Source organism: Meleagris gallopavo, chromosome 16 (genome assembly GCF_000146605.3).
Source record: "Meleagris gallopavo isolate NT-WF06-2002-E0010 breed Aviagen turkey brand Nicholas breeding stock chromosome 16, Turkey_5.1, whole genome shotgun sequence".
In the NCBI taxonomy this organism is placed as follows: Eukaryota; Metazoa; Chordata; class Aves; order Galliformes; family Phasianidae; genus Meleagris; species Meleagris gallopavo.
Window position 1 is genome coordinate 12073004 of NC_015026.2, and position 23532 is coordinate 12096535.

Sequence of the window (23532 nt, forward strand, 5' to 3'; positions counted from 1 at the left end):
GCGGCTGAGGGGGGGCGGCGCGAGGCGGCCGTGAGGGGCGGAGCTGTGGAGGGGGGTAAGATGGAAGGGTTGCCGTTGGGACTGCTTTTCCCGAGGACGAGCCGTGCCTGGCGGAGATGGTTCTTCCGCTCTCCGCGTTTTGGCAACGCAGTCTCTTGGATTTATGAGCCGTTCTGGGCTGAGGCTGTTTTGTTGTGAGCACCTTTAGCGCTGTGCAAATCCCTCATTTGCTGCTTAGTTGGATTCCTCGAGCTGTCCTGAACAGTTACCTGTCAGAACAAAGTGCCGATAAAAGCCCTTCTCCAATCCATCCGGTTCTGTGCTTCTGGACGTGGAAGAGACCTTTGTTATGTTTAGAAGTGGTTTTGCTGAGGCTTTTCAATCCCTTGTGCCCAGGTGCTAACGGCCGGCCCCGCTTTCCGCCTGCAGCCTCATTTTGTTGTTTAGGGCAGGATATTTATCCAGACCTGATCTATCAGAACTGTACCTTAATCAGTCAAGTGCTGCAGCCCAGCCTCGGTGAGCCATCCCTGCGCCGGCTGTACTGCAGAGCCTCAGTCTGTTGTCCGGGCAAGGGCAGAGACTTGTGCAAGCTCTTTGTTTCTCCTGATACACATTAATTACTGTCTCTCCGCTCCTTGCTGCCATTTGTAAGTGGCACTAAAGAATCTATTTTGCTTATTCAACTGGAGTTCTCATCAGCGCAGCAATTCATAAGCTGCTTTAGAGTGGGTCGGTGCTGCTTAACCAGTGCACGTGGTGCAGAACTTTTAACGAGGTCTGGTGGCGTCACTGAAGTTTTGTTTCATGTTGCAATGGTCATCTCCATTCCCTTCTGCAATAAGAGAGGCAACAGTTATTACGTACAGAGGTACATCGAGAAAGATGTCTTATTAAACTTCTGTAAACTAAGTGCATGTGCTATTTTAAAGTTTTTTTCTCACACAATAGAGTAATATGCTCTCATGCATATTAGAGCTCTATGCTCTTATTTATTTGTTGCCTTTTTTTTTTTTTTCCCCTCTTTAAAGCTTCAGTATGTGAGAGGACCACTTGCACTGTCATGAGCTGCAGAGAACTGCGGGTCAAAACTTGGGTTTCCTTATCCAGCTGTGCTGGTGACATGTGCTATGCAATATGAAGTAAGTGGAAAAAAATGATTTTGATTAGAGAGGTGAATATAAAACACATTTGCTTTTTAGTTCATAGATAGGAAGTATTGCTTTCAGTTAAAACATTTTGTATATCTGTCTTATTAAGGTACTGCAGTTTGGGCAGCCCAGCCAGAGCTTTATTGGAATTAAATGGGTTTTTAGACCTTGGTCTGCAAAACCCTGCGGTCTTCCATAGCCCCTTCCTGACTCCTTCCCCCTTCTGCTGGCAAGAACTAGTAGTGGCTGAATGTATAGGTAAGCAAAGATATGTAGGATGTGGTGCTAGAGGGCTGAGAAATGCATGAGTGGTACTTTGGCAGAGGATTTACCTGTTTATGCAAATAGCATATCTTTAGTGCTCTCTTAGCTTGAGTTAGGGTATTGGCTGTCTCCTCTAAGAAACCATATTTCCATGTGGTGGATGCACTTTCAGTTCAAGCTAGCTAGCTCCAGGATGTCAGTTGTTGTGGAGTTTCAGTCACACGCAGTCCTACTGCTGTACCTCAGAATAACTTGGCATTCAAATGAACTAGGGAACTGTTAGAGGAGTTGATCTGATGATAGTTAACTTAAATCAACCCTGCTGTGGAGGTGTAGACTTAATTGCTGGATGTAGTTACTGATACAACCTTCAGGATGTTATGTACTGCTTGTGAGAAGTCCTTCATTGCAATGGGGCAATAATTTGATCCTTAACCTGTGATTTAAAGACAGCATAGCACAAGGGCTGCCATGCAGGCTCGTGTTGTCTTCCAGAGCTTTCACTGTTCAGCTCTTTCTGCAGAAGATCAGAGTGATTTGGTCATAATATGAATTGTGATTGATTGTAGTCTGGAAACAGGCCTAAGATTATGAAAAATGGGAACCCCTATTCTGACCATCTGCTATTTGCTTTTATTATGGTGACTTTGGACAAAAGCTCAGTGCTCCTGAACCTTTCACAGCTGTGTAAGAGAAGGAACGCTAGTTTGGGTTGACACGATGACTTGTTTGGTTCTGCTTTGTCTCTCTTCTAACCTAGGAGATGGTGAACAAGGTGACTGTTGAAAACTCGGTCGCTGTTTTGTTCTTTTTGTGACAGATGTGAGGCTGAAGGCAGGTTTGGCGCAGAAACAAATTTCTGTACTTAGCTCACACGTAGGCTATTACTCACCCACAGAAAGCTATCTAAAAGGTCCAGTTTAACTTTCATTCTGACCTATTTTTTAAAGTCGTGTGCTATGTGATTCATCTCTTCTCTTCTGTGACCTGAGCCATGTCCTTAAAATGCTGTTTTGCTTTACTTTATTAATGTTTGTGTTCAGTGGCGCTCAGTTCCGTGTGTTGCACATTCTGCTCAGAATGAGATCTCAGCTGTCATAACTGTTTTTTCCACTGGATGATTTGCCTTCTTTATGAAAATACGTTTGTAGATTGATACAGTAGTTGCACTTCAGTGGGGTTGATGGAATTCAAATTAATGCCTGAAAACCCAGTTTTTAATGGAAAGTTTTATTCTAGAATCTCTTTGTAAAGTTTTAGGCTGTTGCTGAGTAAGGCGTGAATACTTGATCAAGTGCTATATGTGTAGCTCTTGGTATTTATTGCAGTGTGATAACTGATGATACAGAAGGTTTGCACCAATTTTCAGCCCTGTTCTCTTTGGGGAAAAAAGGGAAACATAGACTTCAGTGTTTTTGTTGGCAGCGCCTTACATACAGCTTAATGGCATAACCCTTTGTTCCAGTTTCCAATTAGATTAAACTCGGATAGATTGCCTTTGCAATGAAGATTATTACAGTCAATTGACATTTAAAAGTGAGAGAAACACTGCCTTTTAGTCAAGGCAATGAGTTTGCTAAAGAATGAAATAATTTTGTCAGGTCTCAACCTTAAAATTCTCCCTTTTATTGATGGAAGATTAAGTGTAGGTTAAACAAAGAACTGCAAAATTGAATGCAGACCATTCTGAGTGTAATGCAGCTGAATGAATTGTAACTTAGTTTAAAACACTTAGGTGTAGGATCATGAGGAAACCCTGGTGTCCTTTACTTTGGGCACAGAATGGAAGATGTCGAGATCAGACTTCCGTTTCAGATTCTGCCATTGAATCACTTGGGCGTGTTGGCCAGGTTACTCCACCTTCTTCTGCTTTTGCCTTTTCTGTAAAGGGAAGATGTTGCACTGTGCTCAGTACAACGTGAGACCTGCAGCCTCACGTCGTTGGGTGTTCTTGCTGTGGAGGTGATGTATTGCTGTTCTGTTCTGCTTAGCTTCCTCACCCAGGAGCTGGCCAACAGAAGACAAATGCTGCCCGTTTTACCTTCAGCAGAATTTTTCCCATTTAGTTTATACGTGTCATTTTAGCTCTTCTGAAGCATTACACGTGTCCTAAGAGTGGATAACAGTGCAAACACACAAATTAATTATCTTAGTTTCGGATTCCTTGTATGTTATATACTAGAAATACATGTTTCTCAAATGCATCTATGCTATAATATGGTGTATATTTGGTTAACAGTTACCTTCCTGTTCTCTCTGAATCAGTGGTAGGAAGTGCACGTTCAGAGCGCTGCGGTTCACCTGGATGCTCCTGGTATTGTTCATAAGAATCAGGAATAAATGCTGTCAGTTGAAGCTGTAGATTACAGACTGTGAATCAGTGACAGAGATGCACAAATGGACCTGACATCAGTGCTGTAGCTGAAATATTATTTCGTGATTGCTTTTAGGAATTACCGTATCTGTCCTCACCACCTTTAATAGGCAGCTGTTCATGAATCAAATATCACTTCAGTCAAGAAGCAGCACGCCAGTGGGTGGATATGTATGAACAGAAAGAGCATAATTATTATTCCACTTGCTTTTTTGCATTTAATAACAAAAGAGTGGAAGCTTGAGATACAGTATAAACCTTAAAGGCATAATAATCCTAAACAACAACAGTAACGCGCCAATGCATGCCCTGCAAAATGATTAATTAAAGAGTGATAGGGACAATTATTCATTTACTTTCCTCATTTGTGACCGTTAGGCTGTAATACTAAATTAGCTTACCGTGTTTGCTAATACAAAGTCATTTCCTGGAGCAAAAGCTGTAGAGAACTGGGAACTTAGTGAGAAAAGAAGAGGAAAAAGAAAGGGAACTTTCATCTGTGTTGTCTTAGAGGACTGTTGCAGTGTGATGGATATAACCCAATGCAGTGATGTCTGCCTGCATTTGCAGAGTGCCTGAAACAATAGATCTGAGGTGAAAACTGCTTCATCTTCTGTAACTGGCTGCAAAAACAAGGGTCAGTCGTGGATTTGTGTTTATTTTTGGTGTCAGCTCTGTGAACTGTGTGCCTGTTTGAGGAAGTGTCCCGTAACACATATGTTCAATAGGAAACCCTTCCTACTGGGCCTGTTAAACATCTGGCTGAGGAATTGACCTTCTTGAAGAAAAGGATCTGGGGATCTCATTTTTGTTGCTTTAATTCTGTATACATCAGAAACAAACAAATATTCCATAATGGAAAAATGATCTTATCAATACACCGCGTCAGATTAAGGGCAGCTGAATACTAGCAGCAGCACAAAACGTTGGCCGAAGCATTCCTATACAATGTAATCCTTTAATCCACGTGGCAAGTAAAACAAATGTTTTTGGTGTGTGACACAATCACTTTGATTACACCAGCTCAGGGGAATGTTTTTTCTCCCGCTGCTTTGCGTAGGATAAATCTGTCAGCTGAAGTTTGACAAGGTAAGTCCTCTCCTCTCTTCCTGCCCTCTAGACAGCCTGATTCTTGAATAAGGGCACTGTCACTAGCACAATACACCACGCCTCAATTTCTTATCACTGGACTCGTGAGTATGCTAAGTATCCTTCCAGAAGAGTTTGGTTGTTGACGTAGGGTCATACAGCATTTCTCTGAAGCTCTGCTCTTTGGAGTCTGAACTTATAAGTTCAGGGCTGTGTTTCTGTTTGTTTCAGTCCTTGTCCGTGGTGGGACTTGGTGTGGTGTGGTACCACCAGCGTGTCCTGTGAGAAATTAAGAGTTCACCCGTTCCCTGCTACATGCTGAAGTATTTGAGGATCATCTTCTATTGCGCTAGATAAACATGGGTCAAAACATCAGCAGAAACTGATGCAGAATAGTCACTGACATCAATACTTCTAACTCATTTAAGTTTTATACAATGATTTTGCACTCAGAAGGCAGTGAAATAGATGTACATTTTAACCATTTCCAAGTAAAATGTATTTTGACTTGTTTTTGTTCAAAAAGACTTGATTTTGAAATATTCCTTATTTACAAGCTTTAAAAACAGTAAAAATCTAATTATTTTTTTTTTTATAATTGAAACAGGAACAAAGTGAATTGCAGTTCTTATGTGGAGTGCAGTGAGGTGTTTTCTGTTTCACATTCACCCAATTTCATATCAGCCTAATTCCAAATAGTATTTTTGTTTGTTTGTTTTGAAAACTACATATAGAAAAGTCATTTTTTTCCTCGCTAAGCAATTTATGATCTCTCTTTGCTGCTGATATTTTAAGGAGCCCCAGGTTGTTCCTACGTGTCTCCGAGCTGCATCGTGCTTTGGGTCTGCGTTGCCTTGAGGCTGCCCAATGAAACGTGTCTTTGTGCTGTGATCCTACTGCTACGATAGGAGAGGAGATCACTGCCAAGTTAAAATTGAAGATAGCAGACTTGCTGTAATCAAACAACACTTCCCAACTTAGATTCATTTAGCAAAGGCAAATTGATAGGAAAAATGAATCTGGATTACAGCGAGTCCTTGCACACACCGAGTGCAGTGTTAAGTGGACAAAGTCGTGTTCAGTTCGTTGGTTGTGATCCAGCAGTGTGGGTTGTTTGTGTGGGGCACATATGCAAAATGAAAAGAGATGAGACAAACTGTGCTGATCTGCTGTAAGCTTCTTAACGCCTGCTATCAGTTCTCAATGGTAATGTTGTCTGAATTTCCTCTAGCAGAATTGCCTACCACCAGTTGCTTTACAGAATTGGGCCTTTGAAAATGGTTGGGATGGCACTGGTAGTTTAAAAGTGAAGGAGAAGGTAAATTGCATGGATTATAATAATATAATTAAATTAATTGAGATTAAATGGGGTAGGGCTTTGAACATCTCCTGAGTAAATATTAGCAGGATTTAGAGAGTGCTGAGTTTTGTTTATCCTCCAAAATTATCTTTTGACATCTGTGTTTTATGCTGGCAGTGTGACTCCTTGAGAACTTCTGCTTATTAATTACCCCTTATTAAGTATAGTGGTGCAGTTCTGATGTCTTCTGCTTATTAATTAGTTTTAGTCTGTCTTATTAAAAAGGCTGTTGGATCTCTCATAATGTGTTTTATTGTCTATTGGCTGTGCATGATTTCTTACTTGCTTGGTTTTGCACACAAGCCTGTTGTCCTTTTCCAGCATTTAGAAGACATTTTCTCTGATCAAATGTGGATCCAGCCCTGATGGTCACAGGAAGCTTATTTGAGTTCCAAATTGTTTTTCCTTTTTTTGAAATGTGTTAAACTAAAGAATTTCCATTTATTTTTCTCTAAAGAAGATTAAGAGATTGTGGATCTAATTGTATTTTTGATACGATCATTAATAATACTTTGTTGCATTATCAGTTCCTTGCAATATGTCACGCTGATATTTGTGTAGAACTTCAGCTATTTGTGAAGAAAGACCTTTCTTGTCTTTTCCTGCACTTACACAGTGCCCACCACAGTGTAGCTTTTATGCACTGCTTTTCTGCACCATCCCAATATAAACAGCAAAGCGGTGATGGATTTTGCTCAGAAATCCCAAGTACAGCATTCTGCTTAAAATGTAATATCTTAAGTCAGATTTTTTCATCCTACAAGCTATAAATCATACCTGTTCACAGATGTGTATGGATTCCTGTGGACTAATGATTTGAAAGTGCCAGCACATGAGAACAATGGTGTCTCACAATAGCTGACTCCCTTTGCAAATTGCACAGCTATCTTAGTACTTGGGGGTTTGAAACTGTCAGTGCTCGGTAAAGATGAGTAATAGCAATCCTAGGTGTTCTCAGCCTTGAGTTCTGAAATTGTTTTCAACTCTCAATGCAAATGTCCCTTTCAAGGTGAGAAATGTCGCACCAGAAAGGCTGAAAAGTTTCCAGGCAATTACACCGGTGAATAAGTGTGTATGGATTCTTGATAACTTCTAAATAAGCTCTTTTAAAATAAATGATAACAGTAAAAAAACAAAACAAAACAAAACCCCACAAAAACAAAACATCCAGACGAGCGTTTTGTAGTATAAGTATGGGTTGGCTGAAGTATTGAGTGAGACTGTAAAGCTATTTACTGATTGTTGGAATCTGGAGATGATTTGCTTTGCAGTGTTGAGCTAACCTTCAGCACAGAGCTCCGGTTCTGCAGAGGCCGTCAGGTTTTATGTCATGATCCTTATCTTGCCAGTGACATGCGAGGAGCTGGCTGCCCATTGAAGGCTGATGTCGTAGGCAGTAGAACATCTACCGATTCTCCTGTTAATTTTAGAAAATGTACAAGCAGCAAACGTAGCCTGACTTTTATGTTCCACCTGTAACTCATTGCTATAAGAAACAAAGTCTGTAACAGTAAATATTTTCATGTTCAGCTCATGGCAGGAATTTGGCTGTCTGTGCCAAAAACCGAATTTATCTCTTTCTGGCAGTTCTGGGGGGTTGAACGGCAGAGAGACAGAAGGCTGAGCTTACTCAGATGCTATATAAATGGCAGAAGCAAAGCTAGTGCTGTTTATATCCGGCATGGGTTTGGACTTTGAATGGAAGGACTAAATATTATTTTAATGTTGTAACTCTGAGCACAGCGGGTAAAAGAACTGAAAATCAAATCTGAAGCAATTTAACTTCAGGCAAAGAAGGATTAAAGGAGGTAAAGGAAGTACATATATGGATAACTGAGTAAAGATTTCTGTGATCCATCTAGTATAGCAACTGTCAAAGATACGAGGCTCCACAACTATTTTTATATTGTGCTTTGAGTCTGTGATCTGGAAAAATGCTTATGCACGTGTATAACAAGGAAGCAGTTCCATTGCTTTCAGTGGGTAAGAAAGAAAGGGGACAGCCATATGTGAATACGTTTTAAGCTTAGAGCCATCAGGTTCTCATTCCTTGTGCTCATTCAAAGCGTGCACTGATGTCGGCGGCAGTTTGGGCCAGTCAGGTATTTCATCTGGAGGTTGTTTAGAGCAGTTTTGTAGCAGAGCTTGTATTTCCTTTCAGGATGTAGATCATAAAAGAAGAAGAAAAAAAAATAGGCAGTTATTTCACCCTTCCACGTGGCCTATTCATACAAATGTATTCTGATTACTGCTCATGGAGGCTGACATCAAGCAGACCTTTGCTTAGCTTGCAGACATGGCGCCATAAGCAGGACAGCAGATTGCAGGGCCTGCCAGGACGAAGCCATGGAAATATAGCCAGGAGGGCCTTGTGCTAGTAAGAGCAATGTCTGCTGTGGGCAGGCTGAGCCTCTTCCCTAAAAGGCTGATCTTGGGGTTCTTGGCCATGAGGTGAGTTGCATGAGCAGGTTGATACCGTGCGAGCTTAGGTGCTGGTGTCATGTGTCTACCCTGCTTGGGGCAAGTGCCTTTCCCTTTTTGTAGTAACAGCTGATGACCATCCACTCTGCCCTGGATGTGGGTTGGGATGCACAAGCCCTGGATAAGCTTGGTGTGGCAGAATAGCTGGAAGCAATGGGCCAAGCAGGGCCTCTTGCTAAATTATATGCAGTAACATTTCAAGGAATAATACACTGATGTCTGGGTATCTCTGATGTGATCCTAAAAGGGGTGATTATGGTTTTAGTTATGACTTGACTTCAAGGTTCCTGTATAAAGTTGCAGACCTTTTCCATTGTCATTTTTCAGCACAATATGATTTCTCTTGTTACTGGAAATTTCTTCTTTTTCACGGTAAGAAACAAAACACTTTAAAAATGTTTTTTCTCCCAGAGGAATAGTCATCCATTACATATTGATATACAGTTGAAAAACAGCACCTACTATCCAAACAACATTCCTTACCCAGCAATTACCTTCAGTCGTCCATGTGAAAGCCCATTATGCACTTCTACAATGAGCGGATCAACACTATGCAGCTAAGAAACAGTCAGTTGATATGGGCATAATTAGATTTTTATCAGTTTCAGCTAGGTGTAACCATTTCATTATAATTGACCCAGATCAGTTTCTACATGTCTCCCTCATTAGAACGTATAGCACCTGTGCTAATGGGTTTTGTTTCTATCAAGACATAATGAGGACTGGCATATCTGCATATTCTCTGAGCACACCAAGAACAGAGACAAATACTCCATTTTATTACCATCTGACAGAGACATAATGATTGCTGAGAAACTCATTACCATCATATTATACAATGATTTAACTTGAAATCCTCGCCATGCTGCAGCCTGGCAGTGGCAGAGCACTTGGAAATGCATGAGTTTCTGTTGGAACTGTGAGAGCTGAGCTGATTCCCTTCTCCCCATGTGCCATACACGGTCTATTTGCCTTGCAGATTTCTGACTGGTTTTGAGTGTATTTCATTACTGTGCTGTGAAATTAAGGAGTATCACTGAGAGATGGTTAGAAAATCACATGTAGTGGGACTACACGCAGAGCAGGAAGTTTGTGTGAAACACAGAATATTTTTTCTTCTCTGTCGATACTCCATTTACACATCCCATAACACCCTGGTTTATGGATGAGACGTCCTGGTGTCTCTTCATTTGATGCAACCAGGGAAAGAGTTTCTGCTGCTCTTGGTCAACTTTTCTGCAGCTTTGCAGGTATAGACAGGTAATTACTGATAAAAGCTTTTCAGAGGTAATTTGTGTCTTCATTCTCTGTGCAACTTACCCTCTTCCAAATGATACCACTGAGCTGATTTCTTCAGAGCTCAGTTCGGTGCCAGAGACCATGACCACAAATGTCACTGAGCACGGCTTGTCACTTGAACACAAAGCCCCTCGTTAATGCAAAGCAATACAGTTTGTCTGGTTAATGCTGCTGCAATCCCTCTGCCATCGTGCTAGGCTGGGAAGAAGGGTGTGTGATATTTATTTGTCACCTATGTAGAAACTCCTTAAATATACAGAAAGCTGGGTAGTAGTCAGGAGCAGCAGTTTTAATCCTTTTTAGCCTGACAAATTCACCCCAGTTTGAACGTTTCACTATTTGTGAAGGGATGAGTGCTTTGGAGAGAGATTCTGCTGCCCTTGCTCATGTCAAATAGCAATACTTATGGAAGTGGCCATAATTATTGTATTCTGACAAGTGCTCATTAGCTTGAATTCAATGTTTTATTGTTTCCATGCAATTTCTGGAAATAAACATCCTTACAGTAAATTATTTGCTCATTAGCGGTCTCAGCCACTCTCTTAGCACAGAAATGAGGACAGAACTTGTATCCTGTCTGACCCAGAATGAGTATTTCTAGTGCAGGAGTTGTGGTAGTAGTACCCAGCAGTTATTTTCAAAGCAGTTTCGCCTTCAATATGTAGAATTCACCATGTAAAACATATTAAAAAGTTTAATTTTTCATATATTTATGTATACACAAACATTTCTTAATTGGTGAGGGGAAGAGAGTTTTGTCATTTTTGAAAACGTTTGAAATGAGAAGTATTAGCATTTTGAGCAAACAAACCTGGCTGGGTTCCTCTTTGGCGTGGCTTTGTAAATTGCTCCAAAACTACTTCAGTGTTTTTGATCTCTGGGAGTGTCATTTGTTGCTTTAAATCAGTACTGTTGTTAACGAAACATTACTAAAAGTGCTCTCACGTCATTTATTAGGTAAGCAACAGAAAGAAAAGCGGGTACTGATTTAACTTCAGCCATTTAATTTCAGTACTGTGTAGTCAATGAACAGGGGTAGGTAGTCAAGGTAAATGTTGCAGGCTGCCCTTCCAAAGAGATGAGCTGTCTTGTGTTGATAGTGAGAGACTAGGTATGGGTGCTGAGACTGTGAGCACTGTGCTTTGTGTGAGCAAGAAAAATGGTGGGGCTATTTCATTAGCCTGCTTTCATGCAGTCAGCAATGAGCACTTGGCAATGCAGTGGCTTTCCAAACTTGATTCAATCCTGGGCTTGTTTACCTATGTCTGGTGTTCAGAAGCGAAGGGGATGGGAAAACTTCTTATCCTCTCTCTGTTTATCAGTGTTCTTGAGCAGGCTATCAGAGTCAAATGCTATCTGAGGAAAGACAGTGTGAAATTGATAAAAAATAGTCTGTGTATACCTGAAAATAGATGGAAAGCTTTCTCCGTATTCAGCCTTTGATCAGTAAGTAATTTAGCTGTGCCATGTCATAGAATTGTAAGCACAGTATTTCACCTGGGAGAACTGCTGTTGGTCTGTAAAGCAGGTTTCCCAGTTGGAAAATGAACCATATGGTGCACATGTCAAACCAAGGCAAGGAGAGCTAACAGATCGACTCTTAATTAAGATCAGATGGTGCCTACTGTAAATCAGATACCCAGGAAAACTATCTATAGCTGCCTTGATCTGGGCTGTGAAGTTGTTAGATGAACAAATTTTTCCACTTACTCAAAATCAATGGTGTTTCACTGATGAGAATGAATGTTGAACATGACCCTTAGTCTGTGTTGGGGAAATTCTTCTATGTGGAGATAAGAACCTATGTGGACAAACTATCTGTCTGCTGCTCATGTTTTTGTAGGGCTCTTATTCTTGGAGGAAGATAACCCAGTGGTCAGCAGAGAACTATAAAAGTCTGTCTGTGATAGAACTTATTTCTAGGCTGAAGAAGAGGTGAGATCACTGTAGTTCTCCACCTGCTTACTTGTTCCATCTAGCTCTTTGCTTTCCATCATGCATTCATGTTCTAGGAGGCACAAAGGCATTCCAATCCAATGCAGAAAGCTTATCTGCTCTTAGAAATAAAGTTTGCTGTAGAAATACAACAGGTGGTGTGCATAAACCAGAGGTCTTAAAGTCCTTGGTGGTCTTTGGATGCCTGCAGCCCTGCAGTAGGATAGGGAGAACCAAGACATGCCTCTTACAGGAGGTTCTTTATAGAGCAATTCGCACAGCCCCACACAACTTCCAGTCGTACCTCTTGATTAGGGTTTATCAGTTCCAATACATTTGATTTTATAGATGCCTTTAGCATGCAGTTCTGCCCTGATGTTGCAAGTGATTGAAGACATTTGAGAGGAAAAGATACTGTGTTAATCAAGTTTTATTTTCTAGGTACATTTCAGTCAGCCCCAACTGGCCCCTATTCTGTGTGGCACAAAGGCACTGGGCAATACTGTGTCCTTCCCCACAGAGCTGGTCTATTCTTCTCACCCAATAAACAGTGTTGGCTGGTGTTCGTTATCATATAATGCCATCAAAGAAATATTTCCACAGTCAAGCTGACTTGATTTGTAATGCAACTGGCAATGGAAAGAAAGCACGTGCTCTTTCAGAAGGCTGTGTGGGTAATGGTTACAGGTTGGGTGCTGGAGCTGTGGAACTACTTAGTGTGGATCAAAGCATTTCCTTTCCTTTCTTGGAGCTTTTTCTTCATTTTGGCTGAGGTGATTACACTACACTACTACACTGTGCTGTATATGTATGCATATAGAATGTACAAGGAAGTGCCATCGTAGGTTTTGAATAATGAGAAGGAAATGTGCTTGCCCACAGAATTCTTTCCCATAAACTGTAGGATTGCTGTCACTTGGAGCTGCAGTGCTTTACTCTTAATGGGATTGAATTCTTCCCCTAATGCATTATTCTCACACAAAGAATATTATGTTGATTGTATTGAGTAGAAAGAAGTAAGGTCATTGAACAGTGAGGCTTTGACTTTATTACTGAAGTTGGAAGGGATTGTTTTTCTTAGGTAAGTACAGGGATATTGATAGCTGAACTATTCAGTGTGTTTGTTTCAGGTAAACATCTTGCTGTAATTCAATTTGAGAGGGATCTTTCTCTTAAAAGCATTGGATGTGTCTGCATACTAATGAGAGATTGTGCTCTTTAGTTTTTTATACTGGTGTGATTGAAAACTGGTCATTTAGTGCCAACAGAAGCTTGTTTCCTATGTAGTTATGAAATGCAAAAGATACTGCCCAAAACAGTAATCAGGATGCTGACTTTGAAAACATCCTCTTTTTGGAAACATGAGTTATGTTCGTTCTTGTGTTTCTTGGGATGGAAGATTAGCATACTTTAATGTGAGAAGGAGAAAAAGAAGAATCTGCATGATTGAGAGAAGCAGTGAAAATAACTGCAGTGCTGCAGACCCAAGGAGGATGGAAATCCCACTTCCCAAGCGCAGGTTTGTGTTGGCAGGGCATGAAAAAGACCAAAAAGAGATTGTTGCTCTCCGCAGTCCCCTCCAAAGCTTTAGGCAAGGCAGGAGGTTGCTTTGTAGGGAGCAGTGTTTGGTGTGGCAAAGAAATCAGTTGATGGTTAACCTGTGTTCTGGAGGAAGTGCTCTTACACCGAAGTATTCGATCTGTGTACCAGGGTTTGGTAATGCTCCTTTCAAGCAGACACAGCCAGCTATTTTTCCTGTCTAACACCACATGAGGTGCTGCCAGTCCTGCGATACGAAGTCTGACATGAGCCCATCTCCCAGCCCCATGCACTGCCTGCCCATGCAGTGTGTGAACAGTCTGCCCCGCTAGGGGCACAGGGGTACAGCTGGGGCTCCTCGTGGGCTCGTTTCTCCTGCTAGGTGGCACGCTGTAAAAGGGTGACTTTTTATTTGCTGAGTTTTCATTGTCTTTTTATTTAAGTGAGTCTTTTAATTTAAGTTCTGGAGGAACATCTTATAACCCAGCCAGAATCTGTATTTGTGAATCTGTGATAAAGCAAAGTGCTGTACTTGCTGTGAAATATGAGCCTGGTTCAAAGCCCTCTCGAGCTCTTGGAAGTGTTTCCATTGATTGCAGCAGGCTTGGATCTATTCTTATTTCTGTGAAAATTCTGTAATAAATGAAGCTGCTTTAGGCCTTTGGGAATGACGGATAGCAGCTGTAGGTAGAGTGCTATTACTGTGGTGCCAATAACATCCAATTGTATTAGGGCTGTTACAGGGTGTCTGTGGGAAATGGATCTTTTCATGAGGGAGAGATGGTTTCAAAGTTCTGTGGGGGGTGTTTTGGCATTTAACTGCTGGTTTGTACTGGTTTCTCTCATGTTCCCCCGCTCATCCCTTTGGTGAGCCAGCAGCTCATTAGATACCTCTCTGGATTCCAGAGTTTAGCTCCTAACCCAATTTATTCAGACTGCTGGGGTCTCGCAGAAGAGGCTTTATCTTGCAGCAGTCTGAGTGCGTCAGCCTTGTATGAGAGGCTGTGTTTGGGAGATAGTGCTCTGTAAACCACGGCCTGTGCCACATTACTGGGAGGCATTTCTGGCTTCCCCTACACTGACAAAATGCTTTTGATATGCCTAAAATGGAACGTTTCTTCTAGTTTATTTTTGCTCCCTGGTAAAACACGTTCTTCGGATTTCTAACTGAGCTTAAAAGAATGTTTTTGGTTTTGGTTTTTTTTTTTGGTCTGGTATTCTGTTTGTCCAGTCTTTTGTTTTTACTTTTTTAGCAGTGCTGTTGATGCAGCTCAGAACTGCTGTATCCTTAATTGCTGCTGCAGAACCACCAAAGAGGCAAAAGAGTTTCTGTTGAGCACAGAAACGTGGGCTCTTAGCAAGCCCTTAACTGTGACTTTGATTTCAAAAACCTCTTTTTCTCCTCTGTTTCCTCTCCCTTCTCTAGCTAGGGATTCTGAACAAGATCGACCTGAAAAATTATATTCTCTTCAGTTATCCAGAGCAAGGTGCATCTGGCAGTGGTGCTGGCGATGCTGGCTTAGTTCTGAAGCTATAAAATGAGCTCGGGACAGTGAGGACTGTTTTCAGTCTGGGGCCTCTTCAATCTCCGTATTCTCTGCTGAGCTAGATGCCAATTAGTGTCAATAAGTGGATGGCTTTGATGATGTGGAGTCTTCTAAACCAGAAACTGGAATGAAACTGCTAACTCATTTTATGGCTGTTGCTATACAGACATTCCAGAGCGTTCATTTGTCATCATTACTGGCTGTCTGGGATTTGGGTCTGAGGATTAGAAGAGAAAGTCCGTGTCTTTTTGCTACTCTTCTTACAGTCCTGATCATCAAAATAGGTATTTAATCTCCAAATCTAGGAAATTGTGGCAAAATCAAAAGCTGGACATCAATCTGTAAGCTGCAATCTCTCTGCTTGAGACAGGGCTAATAATACTGTTGGGTTTGGTTTTTTTTTTGTTTCTTTAAATGCAAACAAAGTCATGGTTTGCAGAAGTGGGCTTTTTTTGTGTCTTTTTTCAGACAGATGTCTTCACATTCCACTTATTTATTTGCATTTATTTACATTATTACATTTTTCTTTCCCTTTCCTGAGGTTTATTTTGGGTCTCTGCCAATACACAATATAATATACAAAATATAACCCAATATACAAAATACTGTCAGACAAATTAGAAACAATATGAGTTGTCCTCACTGGTTTAAATCTGTCAAAAACAAAACGTAAGGTCTTCCAGGTGCTAAGTTATCTTCCTTCACTGCTCGTGGGAGTAGTGTAGCAGTGTACTACATAAAATGTCCAGGTATGTTTGCGTATTCAAGAAAGTACTTTTTGACAATAAAAATCTTACTGAACTGAAATGAGAATGAGCAAACAGTTCTTCCTCAGAATGAATTAAAAAATAAACTGCACTGAGTTAGCTGAACAGTTCACTTTGCAGGTAAATATAATGCTCTGAGTTTTCTAAAGTAACAAACTGGCATGTTTTGCCTTGGTTAGGACGTGTCATTCAGCTTTCTGAAGCACTGTAGGCACGTCTGAGGTAGCACTAAAGAAAGCCAGTGACGACAAAAGAATCATTTATAGGCATGATACCATCAGTGCTCCTGAAATTTACACACAGTGCTTCAGTCATTTTCCTTATCCCATGTATCTTCTTTGCAGTTATCCCCACTGCTGCTCTGTGCTCCTTTTACTTGCATACAGCCCCAGAAATTGGCCTTGAAATTTCTTTTTTGAAAGCTATTCCTCATATTCAAAGGTAGAGAGGTGCAAATACAGTTACTTTCTAAGTTGTTTCAATTTGACACATCCAAATAGGGTCCTCTGAAATCTGTTGAACCTTGACTTCTGGTAGTATTTGAATTTGATGTTTGGATGACATGTTTAGCAACCGTAACATTTAATATTGATTTAGCTAAATAGATAAATAAAATATTATGGGAAATCAACACAACAACAAAACCACAAGCCTTCATCCTTGTCCAGCCTCCTTGCTTCAGTTCTGTGTTCTCTTTTGTGTGGATTCCCTTCTTCATTTGGGTTGGGAAACTGTTTTTGATTCCTGCCTGCTCTGTCCAGTTTGAAAATCTAAGCTTAATATATCAATAAAGATGAGAACTACTGTTCCTTAGCAGAGCTTCCTGATGGCTACTTGGGTGGAGTCCCAGCTCCTGTAGTGGTTGCCTGTGGTGAAAGCCCAACTGCTTTGTGTACGGCAGACCTCTGAGCCTGGATGGAGCATGTTTGCATGGATCCAATTAGAGGATCAAAGCTCTCATTAGCTCTGCTCAGGCTTTTGTTTGAAGGCAGTCTTTTATTTGCACTGACCTCTGCTTTACTGCAATGGAGGCGTGTAGCTGTATCACATGAATTTGCAAACAGGCTGAGCAGAGGCTGTCACTGCCACGTTAATTCTAGCTCTTGTGCCACAGTCGGAGCTTTGCAGCCCACCCAGCTGCATCTGGCACACCCGGCCCGATGTATACATGTAGAAACAGAGCTCATCTGTCTCCTTCAGCTAAGAGTTTTGTACTGACCATAATTTTAAAGATGTCGTTCTTCCTTTTTGTCACTGCTTTCTGTTCTTGAATGCACCGTAGGATCTGCACCACTCGAGAACCTACATTTTCCACGAGGCTCTCCATGGATAGCTGGTACACTGCTCAGTGGGGAACAGCCAGGGCAAGAGGGGTTTTCCCAAGGGCTGACATTTCTGTAACAATACCAGTAATTGCCTGAATAATCCTAAGGGTAGTTAAAATGCTCTTTGAGCCAGTATAAGCAGACGTGACTGCCAAGAGAAGCAGTTCGACTCTCCCTATGCCCATGGTTGCTTTTTCCCATTTCAGAACTGTCCTCTTCAGTGAACTCTGTTGTTTTCATCCAGATAAGTTCCCCAGTCTGCTTCCTGCTGGGCCACACAGCTGCTTGTCTGCACGCATGGGGATGGGGCTGGAAATGAGCAGCTGGAACCTGGGGGGAGGGCAGGATTGTCTCCTCTGGTGGCTGTCCTAGCTTGTGCCAACTTGAAGCATATGTGAAACTATTGCCTCACATCAAATACTGTGATTTTGCATCTCGCTCTTTTAGTTTTTCTTGGGGTTCCCACTTCAAAGTGCCCCTGCTGTGGCGTCTGCTTAGAAGAACTGCAGTGGGAGTAATTTTATGTATTAGAAGATGGACTCAGTTAATAAGGGTTTGAGAAAGGACTGGATCTTATCCCTCATATCTAGAAATTTAGAGTTTATTCTAAGGATAGAGTTGGAGGGATGATGCTGGCAGCATGTTAAAAAGCCAGCACCTGGGGACATGGATTCTCATGGTCAAATGGTTTTCTTTTCCCAGCAGGTTTATTGGCTGATTGGTTCTTTGGTTCTGTGGTAGTCAGTGCAAATTTAAGTAGATTACGGGCTGTTTTAATTCATGCATGTGTGTTTCTTCTCTGGCATTGGACTTGAGAGAAAGAAAGAAGGTGGCGTTAGGCTGCCTAAGCTGTCTGTGTTAACTGGACATGCATTTGCTGCCATGGGGAGGCCTGGAACAACATCTGTGTCCAGCAGTGATCCCTGCCAACTGGAGGAATGTGAGGGGCTGGGCAGCTTGGCTGCCTTGCCCTGTGGGCGAGGTGGCAGGTTTGGGCCTTTTTGGTTTTGTGCTGGGCACGCTGCATGGTTAACTGTGAAGGGACCTGTACTCATGCAGGGCCAACTTTCCTCAGCCTTACCAGTAAAGTCATTGCAACTCAGATTTAAGTTGCCAATTTTTTAAGAGCTGTTACAGTCTTTAGGCTGCTAATGGCTCCTAAAACACAAAGTGAATTCCTATTCACTGAGACTGAAACAAAAATAAGAGAGCTTAGTGCTTTTCTCCTGGCTGTCTTTCTTGCCTTTTCATGGGTGAATTATTATAAAGAAAGCTACGTATCCACAGAGACATACATTATAATGATGATAGCTGGAAAGGGCCTTCCTGTTGAGGAAATAATAAGTGCATCCTAGGTTGAATAAACTCCCAAGAGAGGAAACGCTCTCCTGTCTGTCCAAGCATGGAGTTGTTCTGTGGGAGCCCTGCTGATTTCTACATGGAGCACGAGGGAGAAGCCGCTTCTCACAGCACCCATCGTTGGCTGTGCTGGGGTCTCTGCAAGGTGGGAGGTGGTAGAGCTGTGACATGCATTTAGCTCCCTGCAATTTAGGTCCCCTCTGCTGTGGCCTCTCAGGTGGGAGCCCTGGCAGCAGTGAGGTGGGTGTGCTGTTGCAGGTTCGATGAGATGCTATCCATGTGCTGCAGTGTGCACCTCGTGCAGCGGGAGGAGAGGTTCTGTCGAGGGAGTGTAGGGTCTGGGAGTTTCATAGGAGCAGAGCTCCTGAAATAACAATCGCTCAAATCCTTTCCTCTGTTAAGAGCTGTTTCAGGGGAAAGAATAAGAGGGAAGCCTAGGAAGGTTCTTCCTTGCTTTAATGATGCACCCTTTGGATGACTAAGGTCGTTTGCTGAACTGTATTTACCCAGAGTTGTTCAGGAGTTTTAAACTTTCTTTTTGTGAGAAGCAGGGAAAGCGTAGCAGTTCTGGCTGGACAGCAGAGAACTGTGCTCAATGTATGTCTGATGAAAGAAAGAAAAGAAAATTACAATAATTAAAACAAATTGCTGACCTTGGATTAAAAGTTGCTGTGAGCTGCTCAGAGCATGGAGCTCTGCTTAGCTATGGAGCGATTATGCAGATCAGACACACACCCAACCAGAAGGAGTTTTTTGTGAAAAGTGTTTGTGAAAAGCCAGGATCGTGCAGCAGCACCGTGACAGCATCCCTGCAGTGTGGCTGGGCAGGACTCCTTCAGTCAGTATCAATAAAGCATACATGCAGGCCAGTCAAAATCCTCCTTCATTCAAACCCTTTTATTCCAGATAGTAATAATAAAAAAAAAATCACAGTTAATCATTATCATCTTGTTCCCATGCTAGGTAATTAGTATTGCATTGTTGCTTTGTGCCATTCCCTATGTTCCCTTCATGTCAGAAAAGTTTAATTGACATTAAAAGAAGAGGAAATTAAAGGGATTTTAATCAGTTGGTCTGTCCTATCAGCTTTAAAAAGAAAAGCTGGAGTAATAGAAAAATAGACTGGTGTCTATGCTCTCTTATCATCCATTTTGCTATTCATTACTGAATTGATGAGACTATCTGCTTTGCATTTTTAATCGTATAATTGATTGAAGTGAAATTAAAATACTCTGCATTTTCCTCCTGTTAGTGAGGCTTTTGACTAACCATGATCTCAATTTTTTTCAGTTTTCACTCAGAAACCAGCACTGGGAGTAAGAAGTGGGCATCAGTGTTCTTGAGACATCTATCAGTGTCTACAGCAAGATCCCATCTGATAAAGAAATAGGTAAGAAACTAATGTTCTTATCTATGCAAACTCCTGTATGTGCTGCAACATTAATAATATGCTTTAAGTTATTCACTTAAATATTTTCTGGATTGAAACTTTAATGCATTACGCTTGCATAGTCAGCAAATACTCGATGTCTTGGTTATAAAATGATTGCACTGAAGACAGCAAGAGAGTGATATAGGTTACAGAAATACTTTAAACTACATCAGATATTCAAATTCTAAGGAAATTCCAAACAATAACTCCTTTGTGAAATTTGTTCCAACAAATAAAATTAGTTTATTATGTTTTAATGATTTAGGTGAAAATTAAAGAATAAGGACTCATTTTGCTTCAGTAAAGACACTGAAGAATTCTTATTCACGTTGGAGTGAAGAGCAAATATGGTTCACAAATACAGTAATATTAGGCCTATTATTAGGCCCTCTTCTTTTCTGGTATTTGCAATAACAAAAAAAATCAGAGGACATTATTTAAATAGCCTTGGATAAATCTGCTTAAAGAAGATGATTTCTGCAATTTACTGTATAACACTCAGAGGTGAACTCAAACATGTACAAGTCAATTAATATAAAGCAAATTGTTAGAGACTTGAGGCTGTATGCACTGGAATGAGCAGGAGGGCTCCCACTGCATTCAGTATGCTTGGAGTCAGGCAGTGGAAATGAGATCCTGGCAGATCCAGTGCAAGCTGGTGGCATCCCACTGAGTCATTAGGGGCAGGATTTCATGCTAAGTTTTGAAAGATTTCATTCCAGCAGAGTTTTTATCCTCAAAAGAAAGAAAAGCCAGAGATGCATCTCACCAGGTCCTTGCTATTGTTACTTATTTGGGAAGCACTTAATTGCAGTGGTCAGATCTGGATTTATCATCCAGACTCACGATGGAAGATGGTCTTCAAGAGCTTAATTCACCATCACGGGGAGATGGGGATCTATTCTGAGGAGGTGCTTACACCTCTGGCCCTACAGAATCTGCAGAGTGACACGTTGGTGGGAACACAATTTATAAATGATGCATGTGGAGAGAGAGCTTCCTTGTTTAGATTTTCCTACTGGCCATGCTCATCCTCCTCCAAATCACTGAGGTGGGTAGATGTGTTCTGAATCCCCAGTGACAATGTTTCTATTTGTGTTTTGTTCCTTCCTATTCTTGATATATAATAGGGAGCTGAACAAACTGGTTGTAAACAGCAGAACTCTACCTAGGATTTTTCAGATTCTTGAGCTAAGCCTTTCTGGGTCTCAGAGCAGCTAATGACAAGTGTCTGTGTGCCTTGAGCACCAGTGGTTCTCTGTGGTTTGATATATTAGTGAAAAAAAGGGCTTAAAGTAGGAACTTTGCATAGTATATTAGGACTTTCTGTCCACAGACTAATGTTTGAGACATTTGGGGAACTAATTGAAGATAAGTATCGATTTTTCTGTCTCTTCATTTTGGAGTTGGCTGTCCAAGTATGGTATCTGAGCTAGATCTGACTCCATTGAAACAAATGTTGATTTTTTTTTATTTTATTTTGGTAAACTGTGAGTTGGTTCTTCTGTCTACAGATTAAAAGAATAAAAATGACTGCAGTTACTTCTGTGCTTATTGTTTATTGTGGTTAAAGGCTGGAAGAGTTTATCAAAACACAAATGGAAATGGTTTGCTCCCAGATAAGGAGTCATGTGCTTGTGTGTAAGAAGCTGACTGACCGACCACTTGAAGTGTGGGTCTCTTCTAAGCAGCCTTTAAGCTTTGTGTACCTAAAAGCAAATGTGTTTGCAGGGTAATATAGATTCCTTTCAGGTTTTATTTTGGGTGTGTTTTTCAGAAGATTTCTTTGCCTTTTGAGGTTCATCATCTGCATGAAAATCACATACTTGTAGGAACATCTGTTCCTTCACATTGGAAGAATATCTGTAGATGTAAAAGAAAGAAAGCAAGGACAGGTGTGCTGCAGTTCTCTTGGGTATGGGATGATGCTTTATCTGTAACAGCAACCATTTTAACTGAAAGGAGAAAATGTATTATTTATTGCTACTTCCTTTTCTGAAGCCTTTAGAGTGAGGAGTTCCTTGGACTGATTTAATTTCAGGGTCTCTTCATAAATAGCTGCCCTGGTATGAGAAAGGCTGGAGATCATTTCAAAATGTCTTCCGCGTCTTAGGTTATACTGCTAAAATAGTGTAGATGTTGTCTAAGCTGCCTTCAAACTAGCTTTTGTATCTGAAGAAGTGTAGTGGCAGCAGTGCAGGAGTAGTTGCCTACTCCTACAAAGCCATCTGAAAGGCAAGGGTAAAAAACTAGCAACAGAATTTTTTGCAGTCCTTCAAAATGCCCTTTATCACCTATTTTATAAAATGCGATGCTCTAGACAGCCCAGAAGGGAGGATATACTTCCATATTATCTATCTGCCTTTGTCAGACTGCTGTTAGAATGCTCTGTGGGATGGGTGTGGGGGAGGAGCCTTCATTTTTAATCAAAAAGACCAATGCTAGAATGCAAGCAGAAGGTTTTTCCGATTCTTTTTCTTTCTTTCTGATTGTAGTCTTAAGGGGGAACGTGGATACCAACGTTAGCAGGGAATAAAGTGGGCAAATAGAAGGTCTTGGAAAGGAAGTTTGGAGAGACAGGAGGCTCAGACCTCTGCACCTTTGGTTAATGAGTCATCTCAGTCCTGTAATAGTCCCACTAATAAATCCCAAATAGGTCTATTACCTGGCCGTGGAGTGGAAGGACATTACACATCCTCAATCTTCTCCTGATTCCTTTCTTGTCCCTATCTTGTTTCTGCACTTGATTTGCCAAAAGCTTGGCTGCAAATTGACAAAAGTCCCAGTGGTTTCATAGCAATAAACAGCTTCGTGCAGGCTTTGCAGGGTGACCTGACGTGCAGGCTGGAATGATGAGCGATGCAGTCTGTGCCCATCGCTGCCTGTGGTTGCTGCCTGAGAGCACTGAGAAAATCAGTAGGGTCTCTTGTTGGACTTCAGGTGTGATTTCCCTGTGGAGATGCTTATTCTCAGAAGCTCCACTCATGTTGCCTAAAGTTCTCTCTGTTCTGATGTAAGAGCCTCGTACTAAGGACTCTATATGCTAATTTATTTTAATGAATGAGACCTGTAGGAAGCTGTTAACACAGGAGCGTGCTGTAAATGGTGAGGCCGTTTTTGTTACATGGAATGGCTTCATCTGCCTTCCTATAGAACTTGAAGGGCAATCTGGTATCATGACAGAGAGACAGTGAGCCAAAGGGAATGCTTTCAAGAAAAGTTATTTGGAATCTAACCAGTTCATGATAATGCTGATATAGTTAGGTGGCCTTCGGTAGGGCGTGAGACTGAGGAGGTGTCTGTGTCTGTGCTGCTGGGACGCTCTCTGCTGCTGCCATGCAGGCGGGGGAGATGTGCAGCAGGGAGGTGCAGCCTGGCCAGAGCCACAGGATGTGATGGGCTGCTCATTCCTTGCTCTCACCTGGACCTCTTAGTAGTCAGGCTCACTGTTTTCAGACAGAAACAGTGTGAGGGTTTTCCTGTGGGACTGCTGCATGTTTACTTTTCCCGCTGGAATGTCTGCTTTCTGGTATAAATGCTTTCTTGGATTGATCTGTATCAAATCTGAAGAGTTTATGTCCTGTTTTGATCATTTCTCTCTCTCTTTTTT

At 41.5% G+C, this 23532-nt stretch overlaps 1 long non-coding RNA gene across 2 annotated transcripts; it reads left to right on the forward strand.

The window, feature by feature from the left end:
* The first annotated feature begins 1 nt into the window (after nt 1).
* LOC109370191 lies at nt 2–19874 on the forward strand. Of its 2 annotated transcripts, none has more exons than XR_002120089.1 (3): nt 2–55; nt 1032–1142; nt 19781–19874. It is a non-coding gene; the product is annotated as an uncharacterized LOC109370191 (long non-coding RNA). The 2 variants fall into 2 exon arrangements; XR_002120088.1 differs by having other exon boundaries at nt 34–871.
* Nucleotides 19875–23532: the final 3658 nt, after the last annotated feature.